The sequence below is a fragment of the Apus apus genome, chromosome 1 (genome assembly GCF_020740795.1).
Source record: "Apus apus isolate bApuApu2 chromosome 1, bApuApu2.pri.cur, whole genome shotgun sequence".
Taxonomy (NCBI): Eukaryota; Metazoa; Chordata; class Aves; order Apodiformes; family Apodidae; genus Apus; species Apus apus.
Genome location: NC_067282.1, coordinates 107,204,467 through 107,224,753, shown reverse-complemented (window position 1 = coordinate 107,224,753; position 20,287 = coordinate 107,204,467).

Below are 20,287 nucleotides of genomic sequence, written 5' to 3'. Positions count from 1 at the left end.
AAAAATATGTTAATGCTAATTATTAAACATATTTTAATGACTTATACAAGTGTAAGGATTTTAATAGGAACTGACATATCTTCATCTAGTATATTTTCATTATTCTTACCTAGGATTAATAATAATAATACTGACACAAAGAATTTAATCCAACTAAACAGTATTAGAAGTCTTAGAAGTATTAGAGAAACAAAATGTAAGTTTTATGTGAAACCATGTGTAGCTTTTTCCTTCCTGATTATTTTAACACTTTGATTAAAACTAAATAGAAGTGTGTTGGGCTTTTTCAATTAAATTTCAGACTAGCAAACTGTAGAAAAGGCCTCTGATAATTATTCAAAAAGAAAAGGCACTTATCATTACATATCTTTTTAATAAATACTTTACTGTAAGCATTTTTTGTTCTATTCCAGAAAATAATATCTACTTTTATTAAACAGAATGTCTGTTTTTGCTGACTACTTCATGTTTTTGTATGTGTGTTGTGCATGTTAGAAATTTCTGTATTATATATTCATACCCTAATATAGCTTCATTTATATTGCTTTGCATCACTCCTCCATGATGACAGGGATCTTTGGATAATAGTTCTTTCTGCCCGAAATACCAGTTTTTGGTGCCTAATTGAAGTTATCAACTCTCTTTTTAAAAATTTATTGTAAAAAAGCCAATGGAAGAGATTCTGACAGTACAGACTAGATCAATTATATTTGGTTAAACATGTCCACTTTTCCTTCAACATTCAGTGCAAAGGAGAATTTAAAAAATATTAATGTTAAATTCATGTTGTAAAGTTCTGTACTATAATCCAGTTCCTAGATTGTGTATCTCCTTCATCATCAACAGATTATTAATATAATGCTTCCATAAACTTATTCTAAATTATTTATATTCCTGCTGGAGATAGTAGTGTCTGTGACCCTGCCAGAATATATTCTTATAACAGAAATCTTAAATTCCAAAAATATGATTACACTGGAAATATTTTTAATCTTAGCTGCCACCTGTATCTTACACTGAAATAACAAGTTTTTCTCCTTTTGTAGTAAACTATTGCAGAGATTAGCAAGCACTTTAAAAATGCTCCTATTGCCTTTTATATTGATCATTACTATTATATAATAATAAAACCAAAATTGCCTCAGTTATGTAAATTCTGATTTCTAGACATGTTGAGCAAATTTAGGAAACTGTGAAATTTGAGGATTAGGTGCTCAAATATAATGTAATATTTTGAATTATAAAACATATGAGAAATATAATAAATAAATAAATAAAAAGTTACACCATATCTTTCTTTTCATTCTGTTTTCCCAAAAATAAAAATATAAATGTAAAGATTAAATCAAGTATTTGTTCTTGGGTCATCTTTGGTAAGCCACACAGTATTTTTGTAATATTAACAGGAAGTAATTAAAATCAGTTATAATTTATGTTTCACATGTTGTGAAATGTTGTAGTGCCATAACCAAAGTAAAAAAACCAAACACAAAATGTTGTTGTATTGCTATATGAAATTTACATCAATAATATTTACTTCCATCCAATTATACTTCTAAAATAAGTGCATAAGGCAGTGGATTCCTCTGTTACTTTTTTCACACATCCCTAGATTATATTTGGAAAATATATTTTATAGTCCTTGTCCAACACAGGAACCATTTCAATATAAAGCAACGCAAGGAGTGATTGAGCTGATATTGCCACAGCAGGGTGAATCTCTTGCTCCACCTTGGAGCTCTGAATTCGTTTGTCTCTGTTGTAATCATTCTACACTGATGAGAAACACGTTCATCTGAGAAACTCCCTGACATTAGGCTCTCTCCAGCCACTTTCCTTCAAGTATCTCCTTCTGGAAATGAGTCAATATAATCTGTGACTTGGAGTTAAGATATTTACATATGATTTGGCTATTGAATCTAGGTCCTCTAAAGTTCACCTTAATGTCAAATCCATCTTTCTATCCATAACAGCAGCCACATTTGCTCAGCTCCAACTTCCTTTTGCAGCTACTGACTTAGGCTGGGAGAAGGCGGCAGTGGCATATTGTACAATATTCAATCTTATCAAGTAAAAATAAATGAAACTGCTGAGGTGAAGACTGTTGCCATTGAGACTAAGAGGCAGAGAATGACTGTAAAAGGAGTATTTGTTGAGCATTATTCTAAAAGGTTATCAATAGAAAAATCCCCTTAAAACTATGATTGTAATAACAACAGCTAGACATCACTTATGAGTGTGCAGTTCTGTTTTTGTAAGGACAGGAGCAAGCTATGTTCTGGATAGCTTCAAGCTGAACTCCCTTGCTGGAATATTGTTCCAAGAGAACCAGAGAAATTCAGCCAGACTTCTAAGTGAAAATATTGTTGGGACAATCACTATTGGAGATATAAAAGAGTTAGATATGATGAGGTACAATGTCACAATCCCATCTAATGTGAATTTCCCCACATCTGGCATGTCAGCATCTCTCTCCAGTCAACTTGTCAAAGTAACTCTTCAGAATGTGTTTTCCTTATGGTTTGTTCAACATGAGATCTATTTGTCTCCTTCCTAACTTTCAGAAGTATACATGTAACAAGAAACTGGTAATTACATTACATCTTCCTTTAGGCATTGAGTAGAGGCTCTGGAAAACAGAAACCCTAGACTCCCAATTGTCAACACTCCAGATTTTCCAAATTCTAAGAAAAAATTGACTTGCCTGTTTTTAACATAGGCAAAACATTTAAAATTAAATGAGTTATTTCTTTTTTGTATAGCAGACCAAGTACTTTCTTGAGATACTGAAAGAACAACAACACACTTTTTCGGGGCGGGGAGTCATTGAGCAAACTGAGAAATTATTCAGTTCAGATCAACCCAAAGATAAGGAGGTGTTGTATTGTGAAAACAACACAGAAAAATAAAGAAGAAAAGAAAAAACAAACCACAATTACTTCAGCTAAGAATGTGCATAGTTATTTTTATTTCATTAATAAGTTTCACTTTTGACAAAAATCTTTTTCTTTCTCCATAGAAGAGATGAAGACATGAGACATTTTAAATTCCTGAAAAATATATATTTTACTTTGTCTGAATTCAAGGAATTTCACACAAAAAGTAGCATGCCTTTATTTGGTGAATAATACCAGTCCAATATCTGAAAAGGCAGAGATTTATTCAATTTGCATAGTAGTGCTCATGACAAAAGTTGGTGTAAATAGAGGTGAAAATTAGTAGTAAATAAGAGATATAAGAGGGGTGTGGGTGAGTGTGTTACGGCTATTTAAGACTCTGAAATATTTCACATTTGAATTTTATAAAACCTACCCCATATATGGGTACTTGTGTGTTTATAGATGTATTACATTGTCACAATACTAATCCAATCCACTATTATTGGCTGACAGATTTTGGAAACCTAAACAAAAATGGGTCTAGAGGAAAGACTGTGTTGCAGGGACGAGGGAGGTCAATAGAAAGAGGAACATCAGACTGTGAACTCAAGATAAACTTGGTATCACTTGTCTGCCTACTTTATCAAATCCACCACATTGTTGCAGCCAAAAATAATTTTTCAAAGCAATGCCAGCTGTAGGAAAGATCTTTCAATGCAGTGTAAGTTTCCATACACAAGGAAAAGGAAAAGGAAAAGGAAAAGGAAAAGGAAAAGGAAAAGGAAAAGGAAAAGGAAAAGGAAAAGGAAAAGGAAAAGGAAAAGGAAAAAATGGCAGAAGTCAAACTGAATGTCTTGAAAATGCCTTCTCACCTGTCTCTCAGCTGAGGAGGTCCTGAACTTGTTTTTTACCTCAATATTCTCCAAACACAAAAAAGTTTTCCTTTAAGTTTATATGAAAGACCTTCTGATTTGATAAATTATTCCTAACAAGCACATCCTCCAGGATATTTAGGGGACTGTGATTAGAAATTGGAGGATTTCAGTCTTCTTATTCATGGAGTTAAATTCAAGTAATCCTGACAGGCACATGCAATCATCCCGCATCGCTAGTCTGCAAGGGAAGTATATGGGAACACTTTGTGCTGCAGTTCCAGTGGTAGATGGACATACAGTGTTCTAGACCAGAAACCGTATGCCTGCGTTACTGTTCACTTCCCAAATAATTATGCCCTGATGTTTCCTCCTGTAAAATTTTCAAATCAATTCCAGTTTGGATCCCAGCAGAACAAACTCAGATCTTTGCACAACTTTTATATGGAAATGACTAGGATAACACTGTATAGCAACATCCCTAATAGGACACCTTCCCTGCATCAGAGAACCCTTATATTCCATATTAGGCACAAGCAAAACTATTAGGAGCAATCTATGGTATCTCTGAAGATTAATCTTGAAGCCAGTTGATGTGTATGTGAAACTTCACATTTTTCCTAGATTTACTATTGATCCACATTGAGGATGCTGGGCTAATGTTTTATCCATTATGCTGCTGAAAAAGGCTGTCTCAGATTTCTTTTGCTTCCAGAAATATCTTAGATAGACTGAAATCTCCAGTCACTGAATAGAAACAGTGTGGTTATTTTTCAAGCGTCCATCCCTAAATGATGCACCTTGAGTGATACAAGCAGTAGTTGGTAGAGGAAGAAGCTGGTAACACATACAGTATTATTTAGATCCAAGTCTGTCCCCTGCTTTAAGTCTCAGTCATCCTGCTAGTCTTCAATCCTGATGTTGTTCTTCTGGACACCTTTAGAATTCTGGAATGGAGCTTAAATTCCAGCTTTGCTATTCTATGCCCTGTTTTTTATCTTTTTTACTCTGTTTCTTGATTATTCTTTTTCCTGTGTAAACATCTTTGCAAACATCTGAGCATTCTTTTGCTGCGTGACTCAGACATTTTGACGATATTTATTTTCTCTGAGGATTTCTTGATGTTTTCAATACAAGGGGAAAAAAAAACAGCCTATGTTACCACACCAGTAGTCTTGCACTCTGCAGCATAAAACTTTTGTCCTTCTGCAACAATAATTGTACATACCATTAGAGAACTGAAACATGTGAAACTCTAAGTTTCTCTTCAAAATAACCATTGAAAACAGACATTTAGAGAAAAGAATGAGTAGCACAGACCACATTTGCAGACAGCATGCAGCAGATTGGTCAGAATTCTTAATTAGAAAAAAAAATAATACAGGAATGCTTTACTGAACTGAACTTGCAGTCCTCGTATAGCTTTACTTGCAATAATAATTGGTGAATCATTGTAAGGTTTTCTCCAAAGCCAAGAAAATACTAAGCAAAATAATTCACCTGTGTGAGTATAGAGGGTTATGCAGTGCTGTTTCTCATTGCTCCCACCAGTACTAGGTGGATGGTCTTTTTTCATATCAAACCACATAAACTGAAACAGTTTCCAACTTATTAATTTATCAATACAGAGGGCCTTATGATTTAATGTGGAAACATCTCTATTAACTGACGTCTAAGTGATTCTTCCTGTGCAAAGAGGGTATTACTTTTCATCTATATGACTGCTGCTGCTAATGTCTGAGTCTGCTGCAGCCTTAAAAATGCACAGTTCATTCTGCAGATGGTGATAGCACTACTTACACTTCTATTGTTAGTTTGAAAGTCAAGTGATGATATGTGTAGGTGTATGTGTGGGAGCAGTGCAAAGAATTACAAGGATTTTCTCCCACACTAGCAAACCACATGGAAAAGAGGGCCTTATGAAACAATGTTCTGTTCCTCTGATATTTTTAATCAGTCTGATATTTTGTTAGAACAGCATTTTATTGCACAACTTGTCATTTTTCTGTCTAATGAGTACCTTTTTAAAAAAAGCCTTTGCATATTTTTTTCACATTTTGATATGTCATCATTTAAAAAAAAAACAAAACTAAACAACTCTGTCAAAGCTGAAAAATAGCTGGAAAATTAATTATTTATTCTGACACACGTAATTTATTCATCTAGGGGTTTTTCAGAAATTATGCATTTGTTGGACCTATTAGTAATCAGAAGTTCCTTAAAAGACAATGCCTGTCAGTTTTGTAATTTCCGTAAGTTCAGTGGTAGCTACAAAAGAGGAAATGCCTCAGTATTTGATTGTAAACACATCCTTTATGGTACAGTCAGATGAGGATGAGGAGGTTGACAGGGACAACCCAAATACATATATCAGACTTAAAATGGCTTTCTGTTTGGTTTCTACTATTCATTCAGCACATTTTAGCATCTATTTTTATTTGTTTGTTTGTTTTGCTTTGCTTGTTGTGTGTTTGCTTGGTTTGTTTTTTGTTTGTTTTTATACATATATATAAATGTATGTGTATGTATGTGCATGTGGATATATTTATATGTGCATACACAAATATTTTGTGCACAGGCAAGAAAAGGCACGCCAATGCATATATGTGCTAATTTTACTTAGATTTTTTCCTCTTCTTCACATATTATATAAGCCTACATAATAGGAAAAAATTAATCAGTTCAAATCTTCCCTCATCATCCCCCTCTCCTTAATTCTTCCAATACTTTTTTTCCTAGGTCAAGGCAATTTTTCTCAGTGCTCATAAATAAGCTGCTTATCTGTGCATTATGAATAATGAGGGCTCACAGAATTAGCCCTGGGTGATCTATACTACTTTAATGATTTTTTCCTTTTATGAAAATGGTGGTTATACCCAGTGAGAAATGTCCAACAAAACCCTATAATCTGTTAGAATTTAAATAAATAATCTAACCACAAGTCTCTGTATTAATGTAACTGTTTTAGATTTGTCTGGGTTTTGATTGAAAAGTTTAGTCCAAGTCTACTCAAAATTATCTTGCTTATGCCATGCTGTAAAATGAAATATGTGTTCTACTGTTTCTTATGGGAAGGTCCTTTTGTTTATTATTTGTTTTGTTTTGCTTTGCTTTCTTTGTTTTTACTTCGGTTTGGTTTTCTGGTTTGTTTTATTATTTTTTTTTAAAGAAACATCAGTTTTATTTATATTGGTGTTTCTGATAGAAAACTTTCTCTGGGAAATGTATTGCTCATTTAACTGCAAACTCCAAAAATGCAGACAGCTAACACATTGTCTTTCACTTAAAGTGCCAGCACCATCAACAGAGTAGGGAACCTTTCCCGGTGCAAACATTGTTAAGTGGCACAAAGTAACAAGGTACTTAAAAATTATTATATACAATTGAATGATTCACTGTATATTGTAAGTCAAACTTTTTTTGTAGACTTGACTGAATCAGATCTCTGCTTGTCCATAGAAACTGTTTGGCATTTTAGTTGTGAACTTTCATAATGGAATTATTTCACCTATTTCCATACACTTTTTAACTAACTTACTTGTCTCACTCACTAGCAACTCAATGTAATGACATTTTAATAAAAAATAGCTAAGTACTACTATATCTTTTCCAATGGACAGAGCAAACCACACTTTTCACTTGATCCTGCCAACCATACATGCTAACTTTGCATTTGGCTTTACAGCCATGAGTTTTATTTTGCATCATTTTTTTTTTATTGTACTCTTATTAGATTGGTTTTTAGGTTGGTTTTAGGCATGGATTTAGGAAGAAAGGAAAGCCAGTCTTCAGAACCTTGGATAGCAGGTTTATAACATGTATAAAAATTCTGTGTAGAGGATAGGTGGAAACAAGTTTAAATCTGGTCATACCTGACCATAAAATGAGAATGACATGACTGTGTAGGGTTTGTGGGTTTTTGTTGTTGTTGTTGTTGTTGTTGTTTTAATTATTATTTCACTGTCATGAAATAAATATGTTAGGAAAAAGAGTAGAATCCAACATAAATATAATAATGTCTAATACTTAAACATGTATAAACAAAAAGAGTTCCTAAAGGAAGGGAGTCCAGCCCTATCAGCATGCTTTTTACTGGTTTTACTTGTAATATTTTTGCAGATGGTGACCAGAGAGTGACAACTATCATGTTTTACAATAACTTTTGAAGTTCTGATTGTCTTTCTCTGTTTTCTCCTCCCACTCTGGAACTAAAGGCCTTTGGGAAAGGAGGATCAAAGGAGAATGGTGTGTAATTCTGAGACATGACTCAGACAAAATGAGGATAATTTGGTAATTTTCTCCATCTCCCAATAGTCCATATCTAAAGTGTTGTAAATAAAAGCTTTTTGTAAGTTTTGAGTTATATTTCATGTTAAGTTTTGAGGAGTAATACAAAAAAAGCAAAAGAAAACCAAACAAGAAACTCCCTTGCAGAAATAGGAAGTTGAAGTAATCTGATAAAATAAATCAATATTCAGCAATTTGATTTTCTGATAGATCAGAATCCCTTGAAAATTATTCTCTTGATTTTTTTTATTCATTATACAGTACATTTTAGAGAGCTTATCGAGATCCTGTCTCCTGGGACTAAGCACTACAGAAGTACATAGTAAAATAAGATTGAGTTCTCAGTCTGAAGGTGAAAGCTTACTCATCTAAATGTACCTATTTGGAGAGGTATCAGAGATTAAAAACATAATATTTTTCTGTCACTTGCCAGCTGTACCCTAGACTAAAGTGAGAGAGAAAGAAAGCATTTACTGACAAGGTGAGGAAAGAAAGGGAAGACCAGTTAAAAACAGATATATACAGTGAATGCTCTCACACTGTCTAAAAACCTAATCTACCTCAGGTAATTGTCTGAGACAGCATATTTTCAGTTCAGAGTAACAGAGAGGAATGTGACTTTTATTAGTGAAACTAGTGCTTATTCTTCTGTCTGGCCTTGTGCAAAAGCTAGAATACAACCACTGAAACATAACCCAGACAAAATTGGAGAAATGTAGTTGTCTTCTCCCATTTTCCCCACAGGGAAGTGAGTCTTTGTGACTTCACACTGGAGACTTGGGAAAAGAAGCCTGTTACACTTCTGCAAAACATCAACTATAAGACACTCCATTTGGAACACTGAAGAATTTCATAGTTCCTTTGTCCTCAGCTGTTTGTCGCTTTGCCATCCTTGTAGATAAGTAAAAATGGTATAAGGTTTATCAACACGTCCTTCTCGTATCTTATTTTGTCTGATGTATTTTCTGCTAGTACCTTACAATTTCTTCCAAAACTTTAATTTGTATTAATTGTTGCAGCTCATAAATAGTAGGAAACAAGCCCAGAAAAAAAAAAGTGACATGTGATGAGTAGCTTAGAATTACTTGCCACAAGTGTCTGGGTTTTATTTTGCTTTCCCTAGGTTTGAGATTCATATGCTATGGAGGAAAAGCAGAATTTATTTTCTTCCCCATTCTTGTGTTTTATGTTTCTTTGTTCTGGTTACAGCTGTTGCTCGTTATTATTGTTGACATAAGAAATTTCACTATTGAATTTTCAGTGATTTTTGTAATCTGACTAAAATCAGCTGCAGTTGGTGAACCTGTTGGTGTCTTTTTTGCTTGTTTCAAAAGTTATAATTTTTCCTAAATATTTCCATTTCAAATTCAAGTTTGGAAATGGAAGTCTCATTACATCCTTCTGCATTATTCAATACAATAAGAAAGACAATTTTAGTCCTTACACTACCCTATGACTCCATGTGAAACTGTTCCAAATCCTGCTCTTGGCTGCAATGCAGACAAAAAAAGCTGAGACCACTGTTCTTTTTGTTTAATAATTCTGCTGCTGGTAAATGAGTCAGAGACTTGATTATTCTGTAAGAGTTGTTTGGTTTCTACAGTTCTAACAGCAGTGGGAAGACTAGATAACATTGATTTTTGCTGTCAATTAAACAAAAAATTAGATCTGTTGATAATAAAAAAATTGTGATGTTTACATTATTTAGAAAGGACTACATTTTGACGTTTAATGGAGATAAAGGTAGAGGTGCTCCTATTATTTTACTTGGGATTTATGCCAGGTTTAGGGATTACCTCGATAACAAAGAAAACAGTAAGTAACAAGAAAATTACACAAAATTTTCCATGCTTCCTAAAAAGTGAACAGATTTAGAAGCACAATGGACAGAGGGAGCCGCTGGAAAACGAAGCATAGATTCTTCCAAGATTTCACCTCTAGACAAATTGTTTGGGTTTTTTTCCTAAAAGATACAGTCAGCAGTGGCGTATTTTCATTTCTTTACAATATTTTTCACATTGTACTCCATGTCTACACTATTTGACTTTCAGAACTGGATGTGAAACCAATAGATAGTTACTGTGGTGTGGTTAGGTTTTGTCTAAGCAGCTCTGACCTGCTCAAGATGGCAAGTCACAGAAGAGCTTGTGTAAACAGTTTCATTTGGACATACTGTGATTAGAGTCTGAAAATATCACGGCTCCAAATCATAGTCATGTGTGTGGTTCTGAATGCTTTATGGCAATAGATACACATAGAAAGAATCACAGTATGTGTTAAAGAGTAACAAAAGATAATGCCTTGATCTTTTTCTCAAATGTTTTCATATTCTAACAAAAGTCTCAATTTTTCTCCAACCCATAGAAGAAATTAGTTTGAGATCTACCTCAGAAAAGTACCGGAAAATTGTCCGTCCAGTTGAATAATCTAGACCAGTATTTGCTGCTGTAACCCTTGCATATTTTATCTGGTTGATTAATTTCATGCTTTTAAAAAGTAAATATTTGAAAACTATATAAATGTCTTCTGTATTACTGATGTTCTTGCATATTCAAAAAGTCAAGATGTAAGGTTTGGGATTTTTTCTAAACTGAAATATTTATGAAAGTTTTTCATGTAAGTTTCAAGACCACAAAGATTATTCAGGACATTCTAGGTAATACACATTATACCTACCCTTTTCCCTGTAGCATATTAAAATACAAATTTATTCAACTGCAAATTGTGTCCCAAATTCATAGATAATTAACTCTCAATCATATGTCTAGCTGCCAACATCAACTGCAAATTGTTCAAAAATATTTTTATTTTTCTTGTTCTGTTGCTTATTTTATAGATGCAATCATTGTAATTTAGCAAAAACTTGTTTCATAGACTGTGAGTGGGGGCAGAAAATAAGGCACTGAAATGCTAAGTGGAAACAGGAAAACGAATTCTGTTAGAAAATTAGACCCAAAAACCTTGTACTTTTCACTCCCATGTATCACACACCATGCCTTTAGCCCACTCCCCTGAAGTACCTGTCAAAATTTTAACTAGCCAAAAAAAATAATTAACTAACCTTAACTGTATTTGTATTTAAATTAGTTCTAATTCAGAAGAAAACAGTACAAATTTTGACAATATCAAAGGCCTGTTTCCTGTCTTCAGGCAAGTCAGGGATAATTCCACTGGTGTTAACTGGTATACACATAGTGTGAGAGTGAAAACAAGTCCCTGATCTCAAAAAAGTTCCTGTGAGATCTATGTATATGATTTTCTTTAACCTTACCCATTTTAATTTTGTCCTTCCCACTAGCTGAATTACATGTGGAATAGAGTGTGAGGCCAATTTACCCCCCAGTCTATAATTTTGTATTATTAGCTGTCCAGAAAAAATATTCAGAAGTAATCTCAATTGATTTTAGGCAATCATAGGGAAAAAAAAACCACAATAATACCAGAATATGAGATATTAGCAGATGATGTAATCAAGTAATTTTCTTCAAGCTTTGGAAATCCTTTTTGGTGTTCACTTCATTTGTAGCTACTTTTTTTCCATAGCTCTTCTACCACTGAAGTGTAAAAGTCTTTTTCTTGATGGCTGATATAAACACAGTTGTCCTGCCTGATTGGTACAAGCACCGTCTGCCTTTTGCTGCATTTAACACGTCTGCCTTTTGCTGCATATTCTTTCCCTCCTGAGGAGAATATATGCTGCATGTAGCATTTTCATACTCTTCTGCTTCACATGGATCTTATAAACATTTTAATTCTATCTATTACTATTAATTTAAAAACTTGGTTATTCATTTAAATTGCATGACTACAGTTCTGGTGTTCACTAAAACACTCGTTTTCAAAAAAGCAGAGAAACTTAATTACATATTTTACTGGTATCACTGCACTGGTAATGCCTCATTTAAGCCTAACCAAACAATTTTAGAAGTGATATGATGCTGTTCTGAAATACATTTGCCAAAGGAAAGGTCTTCTGTCTCCTTTTACCAAGGAGGTAAAAAATTATTCCAGCATCAGATAAGGAGATTTAAAACTTTAAGTAGTGAAATAGTCTTCTAAAGAGAATGGTGAGAGCAAGGTATTATATATATTTTTAGGATGTGAAATGATAAATACATGGAAAGCAGTGAATATAATTTAAAAGAAGAATGCCTGATGATCAGTTACATTTGGGATAGTTCCACTGTGTTTTACGCTCTGAAAAGTTCTTGACTGATCTGCATTGTATTCACAAACTATTAAACCTGTTTTTCAACTTTTTTTGTTGGTTTCCTTCTAGAGAAGAAAGTCATCCTCTTTACCTTAATCCACAGTGAGGTTTCTGGATTTTTTTCCCATCTCTTCTCATATACTCACTATTGACTTTATCTATATATGTTGTTTTATATATGCAGCCCATATCCTAGATTATATAGATATGGAAATGCTTGAGTTTTCACCTGCTTCATTGCACTTGTGCCTTTTACGGTTTGTTGGGTCTTTTTATATGTTGGGTATTTTAATGTTAGATGCTGATTCTATAATTAAGTAGAGCATATTTTAGCTATTTTTATTGTTGACAATATTATATCAGAATCATACTATGAGACACAGAAGAAATAAACCAAATAATTTTCAGTCAACCATCTTCCTTCCTTTTTTCTTCTTATTCCAAGTTTATGAACGAGAGCTATTCCAAGAAAATTAATGATATGGTTCTGAATGAAAAGGTTAACAGAGTGCTGAGAACCTACCAAGTTAATGTTAATAGCTATTGTATAAAAGCTTTCCATTTAATTTGGAATGGGACTGTAAAGTAGCTCATATGCTGATATGAAAGAAAATAATTTATTTCTCAATAATGGTAAAATGCCAACCTGTTAATATTCACTCAGGAAATCTTTAGCAGTTAGCTGTGTTTAGATGCATAAAAAGATGTTAATTCTGTTGTAGAAGATACAGCCCTAGTAATTCTTCTTACATTCAGCATATACCTCCAATTAAAGAATTATACATTTTTTTTCAGACATAAAATAAAACCAGTGAACGAAGGGCATCAGAGGCATTTCCAAACGATTCCTCTAACAAAATCAGCATTTCCTCCATAATTTCTTCCATGTTTTCTCTCCTCAGCAATGCCTTGAACAACTAAGCCAAACAGCATGATCTCATAAGATGCCCAAAATTCAGGAAAGTTTTTTTTTCCATTGATGTTACTTAGAAGGTTTGTAATTGTGTAAATTTAGAATAGAATAGAACAGACTATATCAGTTGGAAGAGATCCACAGTGATCATCTGGTCCAACTGCCAGACCAATTCAGGGCTAACCAACATTTAAAACATATTGTTAAGGGCATTTTCCAAATGCCTCTTAATCACTGTCAGGTTTGGGGCATTGACCAGCTCTCTATGAAGCTCGTTCTCATGTTTGACCACTGTCTTTGTGAAGAAATGCTTCCTAATGTCCTGTGTAAATCTCCCTTGAGGTAGCTTTGAACCATTCTCAAGCATCCCATCACTGTATACCAGGGAGCCTCTCTCCACTTCCACTCTTCAGGAAGCTGTGGCGAGCAGTGAGGTCACCTCTCAGCCTCCTTTTCTCCAAACCAGAGAAAATCAGACTCCCCAGCCGCTCCTCACAGAACAAGCCTTCCAGCCCTTTCACCAGCTTTGTTGCCCTCCTCTGGACACGCTCAAGGACCTTCACACCCTTCTTAAATGATGGGGCCCAAAAATGCACAGAGTACTCCAGGTGAGACCTCACAAGGCTGAATACAACAGGATCATTGCCTCCTTTGGCTGGCTGGTTGTGCTATGTTTGATGTTTCTCAGGATGCAATTTCTCCTCTGTGCTACCAGGAGGACCATGGCTAGCTCATATTGAGCCTGCTACCAACCAGCACCCTCAGAACCCTTTCTGTAGGGCTACTCTCCACCCACTGCTCTCCACATTCATGCCTGTGCCCAGCATTACTACATCCCAGGTGCAGAATCCTGCATTTGTTCTTTACAGAATCACAGAATCTTAGGGGTTGGAAGGGACCTCGAAAGATCATCAAGTCCAACCCCCCTGCCAGAGGAGGATCCCCTAGAGCACATCACACAAGAACACGTCCAAGTGGGTTTTGAATGTCTCCAGCGAAGGAGACTCCACAACCTCTCTGGGCAGCCTGTTCCAGTGCTCTGTCACCCTCACAGTAAAGAAATTTTTCCTCACATTTACGTGGAACCTCCTATGCTCCAGTTTGCACCCGTTGCCCCTTGTCCTATCACTGGACATCACTGAGAAGAGCTTGGCTTTGTTCTCCTGACAATCGCCCTTTACAGGCAGTGTGGTCAGATTCTACAGGCTGCTGCTTTAAATTGCATCACCAATAAGCAGATCAAGCCAAATGAGTTGTGAGGTAAGATTGTTGGCAAGATTAAGCTGATGCCTGTTGTGATTTTTCACCATGCTATACAAGTATTGGAGGAAAAAGCTTAGAATTTATGGGAAATTGTGCAACAAAACAATCTGTGTTTACCAGTCTATCTGCCCCAATAACCAAACAAAGCTGCACCAACAGGTCTATGAAGCTTATTCATAGAAAATGTACAGCAAGCATATTATTTCAAAATAGAGTCTATATATATAACTCCTCTTATTAAAGTGAAGGTAAATTACAGTTTATGCATAGTTTATACATGTAATCATACAGAATGCCTATAATATTAAATTGTTTCTTTTCTGCTGGGCAATTTCTCCAGTCTTTAAATTGGTTACTAAATTGGGCGAAAGGATTGAAGATAACTAACTTGGTACAGGAACAAAATGTGTGTATGGCAAAAGTCAGGCAACAGAAAAGAATTCTACATATTCTGATTACACTACTGAGTCCAACATTATACAAGAAAATTCAGAGATTGATGTGACATTATGTTAACATAGTAGTTTTCAGTCTAACAAAGACCAAAAATTCTGGTTGGGTCCATGAGCTATAATATAAGCAGCACATTGTAATAATAAATTAATTTTGCATTATTCCATAATAATTATCCATTAGTAGTTCAAGCAGGAATAGCTTATACAAAATAAATCAAACATAAAAATATACAAGTTATTGAAGACATTTTAGTGATGATGTATGTCAACAATTGTTTTGTTTAATCATACATATTTAGAAAGCCAAAAATACCATAGAAAATTTCAGAATAGTCAATAACCTAAGAGGAAATGTCTCTGATTTCAGCAGAAATTGAATGTGACCCTGTCAATGTGATACAGATACAAAGAATTACTGGTATTTTAGCATTGCTCAGGAACAGTTCTGACAAACTTAACTATGTACAGGTGCCAGGTATATACATGGACTGTTTGGGGTTTTTTTATCATGGTCAGAACTGTATATGTACTTCTATTACAAAAAACTGGAAACATCTGTTGTTTAAGGAATGTATTCTTTTGTTTTGCACCTCCATGCCTCAGCTATGCTTTTAAGTGAATTAGTACTGTAATTCACAGAAGTGGTAATCTCTGGACTGTGGCTGCTGTCTCAGTTTAATATAGCAACATTTTGGGACTTCAAAATGTGTTATGTATGATCCTTCTGACTTTCATTTTGGTGAGTCAGTTCAGGCTAAATTGCAAATCTTAGTCAAATATTCCCCAGTTATTCTAAGTATCAGAAAACTCTTCTTTTAAAAATAGAAATAATTCACACACAAAGAATATGAAAGGTTACTTAGTACTTTAAAAAAATCCAGGCAGAGCTAGGCAGATTCTGCAACCTACTTTCCATAAAACAATAGTTTATCATAACATTTATATTTTTTTGCTTCCATTCTTATTTTCAGGCCATAAAATGACAAAGAATTAAAAAATAAAACATTTTTAATTGGGGAAATGAGGCAGAGGGGAAAGTGGAGTCAGTATCACAGCTCAGTACACAATCCTTTTAGAAGCATTATAATGTAATTAGTTTATATCACATAATAAAATAAGTTTTAAATATTTTACAGCAGTCAGCTTAGTTTTATTTGTGCATCAAGGAAAAAATATCTTTCTGTTCCACAGATGTTAAACTTGAATGGTCAAGCAACATGCAGTAAAGGAAAATATTTTTTTCCAAAATGGCAAAAAATTATGTCTTCTTATATATTTTAATAGGTTTGTGTCTTCTTAATCTGCTTGTGTAACAACTGAGCAAAGGAGCTAATTCCTGTTATCTAACATCACTTTTGGTTAATAATTCACTCTATTTGTTGTCTGGATACGGATAGAAAGTTCACATGTGGTTTACATTACAAGTTCTGTTAGCTTTCTCCTCTTCCTGTTGCTTAATAATCTTTAGATTACAAAAATGTCATACCTGAAAATAGTGGCCTTTCTGTTCAAAAAATTAATAAAGCTCACTGCACTGAGAGTAGTATATCGATTGCTTTAGGGGAAGAATGTATGTATGTGCACACAGTATAGTCAGATATTTGCTCAAAAAGACATGGTTCTTCAGGTCAGACATATTAAAAAGGGAAAGCTCAAAAAGATAAAGAATTAACACTAGGAAATCTTTTTGGAAACTATAAATCAGTCTGAAATGAAGCAGTGCCTTCAGCTTGTCAGATCTTTGTATCACAATACAACTGCCATACTAAATTGGACTGAAAGTTCATTTTAAACTATATGGAGCATAAATAAAGAGTTAGGAAAATAATACGCAAATATCACTGTCCTTCCTGTGTATTACTGCATATTACACCCTGACCACTGTTTCCCTGGTTTTCATTATTTTAAACACAGTTCTATTATGTGGTAGGACTCTATTTTCTAAACTGAAGACCTCTAGTCTTTCAAAACCCATTTCGTACTCATTTTTCTTTTTTGCACTGTGTCTAACTTCACTATATTATTCCTGATATAGAAGAATGAGAACTGCCTGGAGAAGAAATGCAAAAGGAATGTGCTGTATGGAATTATACAGTGATTCACCATGATGGGTTTTCTTTCTTCCTTTCCTATCAACTTTCTGAGCATCTATCGGATATTATGCAAATCTAAGCACAGCTGCTCAAAACTTTCCTGAATGCCAATAGCTAGTATAGATCCTATGATTTCATATTACTTTTAATGATTTGCTTTTAATTACTTTAGGCATTTCATTTCCCACTGAACCACTATTACAATATATTTCATAAGCTTTCATACTGAATTATAATTCAGTATGGGGGAGGTGATCCTGCCCCTCTACTCTGCACTTGTGGGACCCCACCTGGAGTACTGCATCCAGTTCTGGAGCCCTCAACACAGGAAGGACATAGAGCTCTTGGAGCAAGTCCAGAAGAGGGCCACAAAAATGATCCCAGGGCTGGAGCATCTCTCCTATGAAGACAGGCTGAGAGAGTTGGGGGTCTTCAGCCTGGAGAGGAGAAGGCTCCGAGGAGACCTTATAGAGGCCTTCCAGTACCCGAAGGGACCTACAAGAAAGCTGGGAGGGACATTTTACCAGGGTGTGCAGTGATAGGACAAGGCGTAATGGTTTTAAGCTGGAAGACGGGAGATTTAGGTTAGACATTAGAAAGGAATTCTTTAGTGTGAGGGTGGTGAGGCACCAGAACAGGTTGCCCAGGGAGGTTGTGGATGCCCCCTCCTTGGAAGTGTTCAAGGCCAGGTTGGAAAGGGCTTTGTGCAGCCTGGTCTATGGGAAGGTGTTCCTGCCCATGCAGGGGCTTGGAACTAGGTGATCTTCTAGGTCCCTTCCAAACCAAACCATTCTATGACAGTTCCCACTTCTTGGAAAAACACCATGTCAATAAACTTAGTAACCATAATTCCCTTTCCAAATCACTTGGAATATGTTCAATAGCATTAATTTCCATGTAACTCATCATAATGGTAAAAGGCACCACCTTTTAAAACCATTTTCTATTTCTTTAGCCACTCATCAGTTCCAGGAAGATTTTCTTGCTTGTTCCATGGTATCCTGTTCTAAAGGGAGGTTTTTCAAAAGTATTTTGCAAAACCAAATAGATATATTAACCATTGTCTTTACCTACTTTGTCACCCTCTTTAGAGAGAATTTGTGAGATGTAACTATAGAACCTGTGTTGACTTCCTACTACATCATATTTACTCATTTATTCTTGAACATAAGATCAAGAGTTTAGTGAGTGCAGATACAGACTTCCTATGTGCTAGCTCTCCAAAGCCCTTCTAAAATTTTGTACCATCTAAAAAATCACTTTTGCCATTTTCATCACCTCTGGTACAAAGGACATTTGAAGTGGCAAATTACACTTTAGAGTTACAGCTCAGCACTTTCGTTTTTCATTTTCCCTAGAACTCTATGTTAATACCATCTGTTTCTGAAAGTTTGCTGCCATTCATTTTATTATTATTTTCTTATTTTTATTAACATTTATTAACAATATAAACTCTTTATTAAGATTTCATCTGAGATAACTCCTTAGAAGTGGTATCTGTTAAAAAAAACTGACAGATGACACTCCTAAGATCTTGCACAGCTATGAATAGGTAGTTATTTAATTTTGGTTTTGTCCTATGGCCTCACTTCACTCATACACATTTTATAATATATCAATCTTTGGCCATACAGAATTTTTGAATGCTTCTTGGTTTTGAAATTGGAATTTGTTTGAACAAACATTATTTTCCTCAAATAAGATGTTTCTCAAAGTCTTGTTTCAGCTGTTGTAATACAAAACAACTTACAGTTAAGTTACACTTTCATTATTTGTATACAATTTCTGTTTCTTAAATAAGACTTTTCTAAGTTCTAATGGACTCTCTCACTTCATTTTCAGCCAAGCCAGCTTTTAGACATCATATATAAATTATTAATTTATTTTTTTAAATATTTATTGAGACTAAAATTCTTACATAATAGTAGCACTCAATACAAGCATTTTATCTCACAAGAATTTCTTACTTTTGACGGCTCATTCTATTTTCTTCAACTTTACAAGAATGTAATTTTTGACATGTTAACATATTAGATTTTTTTCCCTACTTTTACTTCTTTATTCCTACATATATGCTGAATGTGTGATGGTAATTTTTTAGGTCAGCTTTTTTACTAATTATACCTCAATCCAAGTTTTGTATATTGATTGAAATTAGTGCACCTCTTTATATTTTACAAGGGTTTTTTTAAGGTGATATAATTTAACAAAAAATGCCTTTAAAATATTTTTTCTGTGCACAATGTCCATTCTGAAATGAATCTTCATGATAATAACTGATGTTTTCTGAGTGCTTTCTTCTCTCACAACTTTTCTGATTTTTCTTAATATGCCTTAGACTGGGTCATTATTCTGTCTAGCTGATTTAGGTAGCATTTCTCTTTTTGAATATAATTATTCACAGAGCACCATGTTCCATCAGTATTTCTTCATCATTTTTATCCACTGAATCCTGCAGCAGGGGCCTCCAAGAGTATAAACATAGGTTGATATCAGAGGCCTTGAAAGTACTGGGACATAGCTGACCTCAAGGCTATAAACACAAATCACAAATTATCAATAGCTTGTCACTAACAGATTTCAGCCTCAAGAATCAGAGTGGACTTATTTCAACACATCTGAAAAAGAATAAACTGCTATACAGATACAGTAAAAACAAAAGCAAATGTAAAGAAAACAGCAGGTAGCAAGGGGGTAGAAAAGACAAACATAGAAAAATGGATAAAAAGCAAAATATAAAGAGAGGAACCACTCCCACACAGTACAGCCAGACCACTCAGGATGCTGTATCTCACCAGTACCTCTGTGTGTGCACTGCAGGTCCTCCCCTCAACTCCGTTTGGAAAAGGGAGATGCTTTTTGTTTTGCTATTCACCACATTTTTTACTGCATTTGTTCTATTACCTGTCTGCAGTTGGTCTCACTTTGGTTATTTACTGTTATATATCATGTTTGTATGGAACTTTAACTTTTTTTTTGCTGTTCCTTCCCAGTTTTTTATTTACCTCAACTCATTTTCTTCAGCAGCAGAGGTTGCTGTACAGACTGTAACACTTAGCTCTTTGCACTCTTGCATGCTTGTAAGGTTTTATCTTGTCTTTAGCTTAAGTCTGTGGAAATAGTTTTGGGGATTGGTATACTTTTTATTTCATTCTGCAGCAACATGACTTATTATGATTTAGAGAAAACATGTATTTCCTCAAGAGACTGTATTTTTCCAAATCATTGCCTTATTCACTGCTTCTAATTCTTATCTATATTTTATGTCTCTGTACACAGTAATTCAAGTAATTCAGAGAAAACTTTGCATTCAGT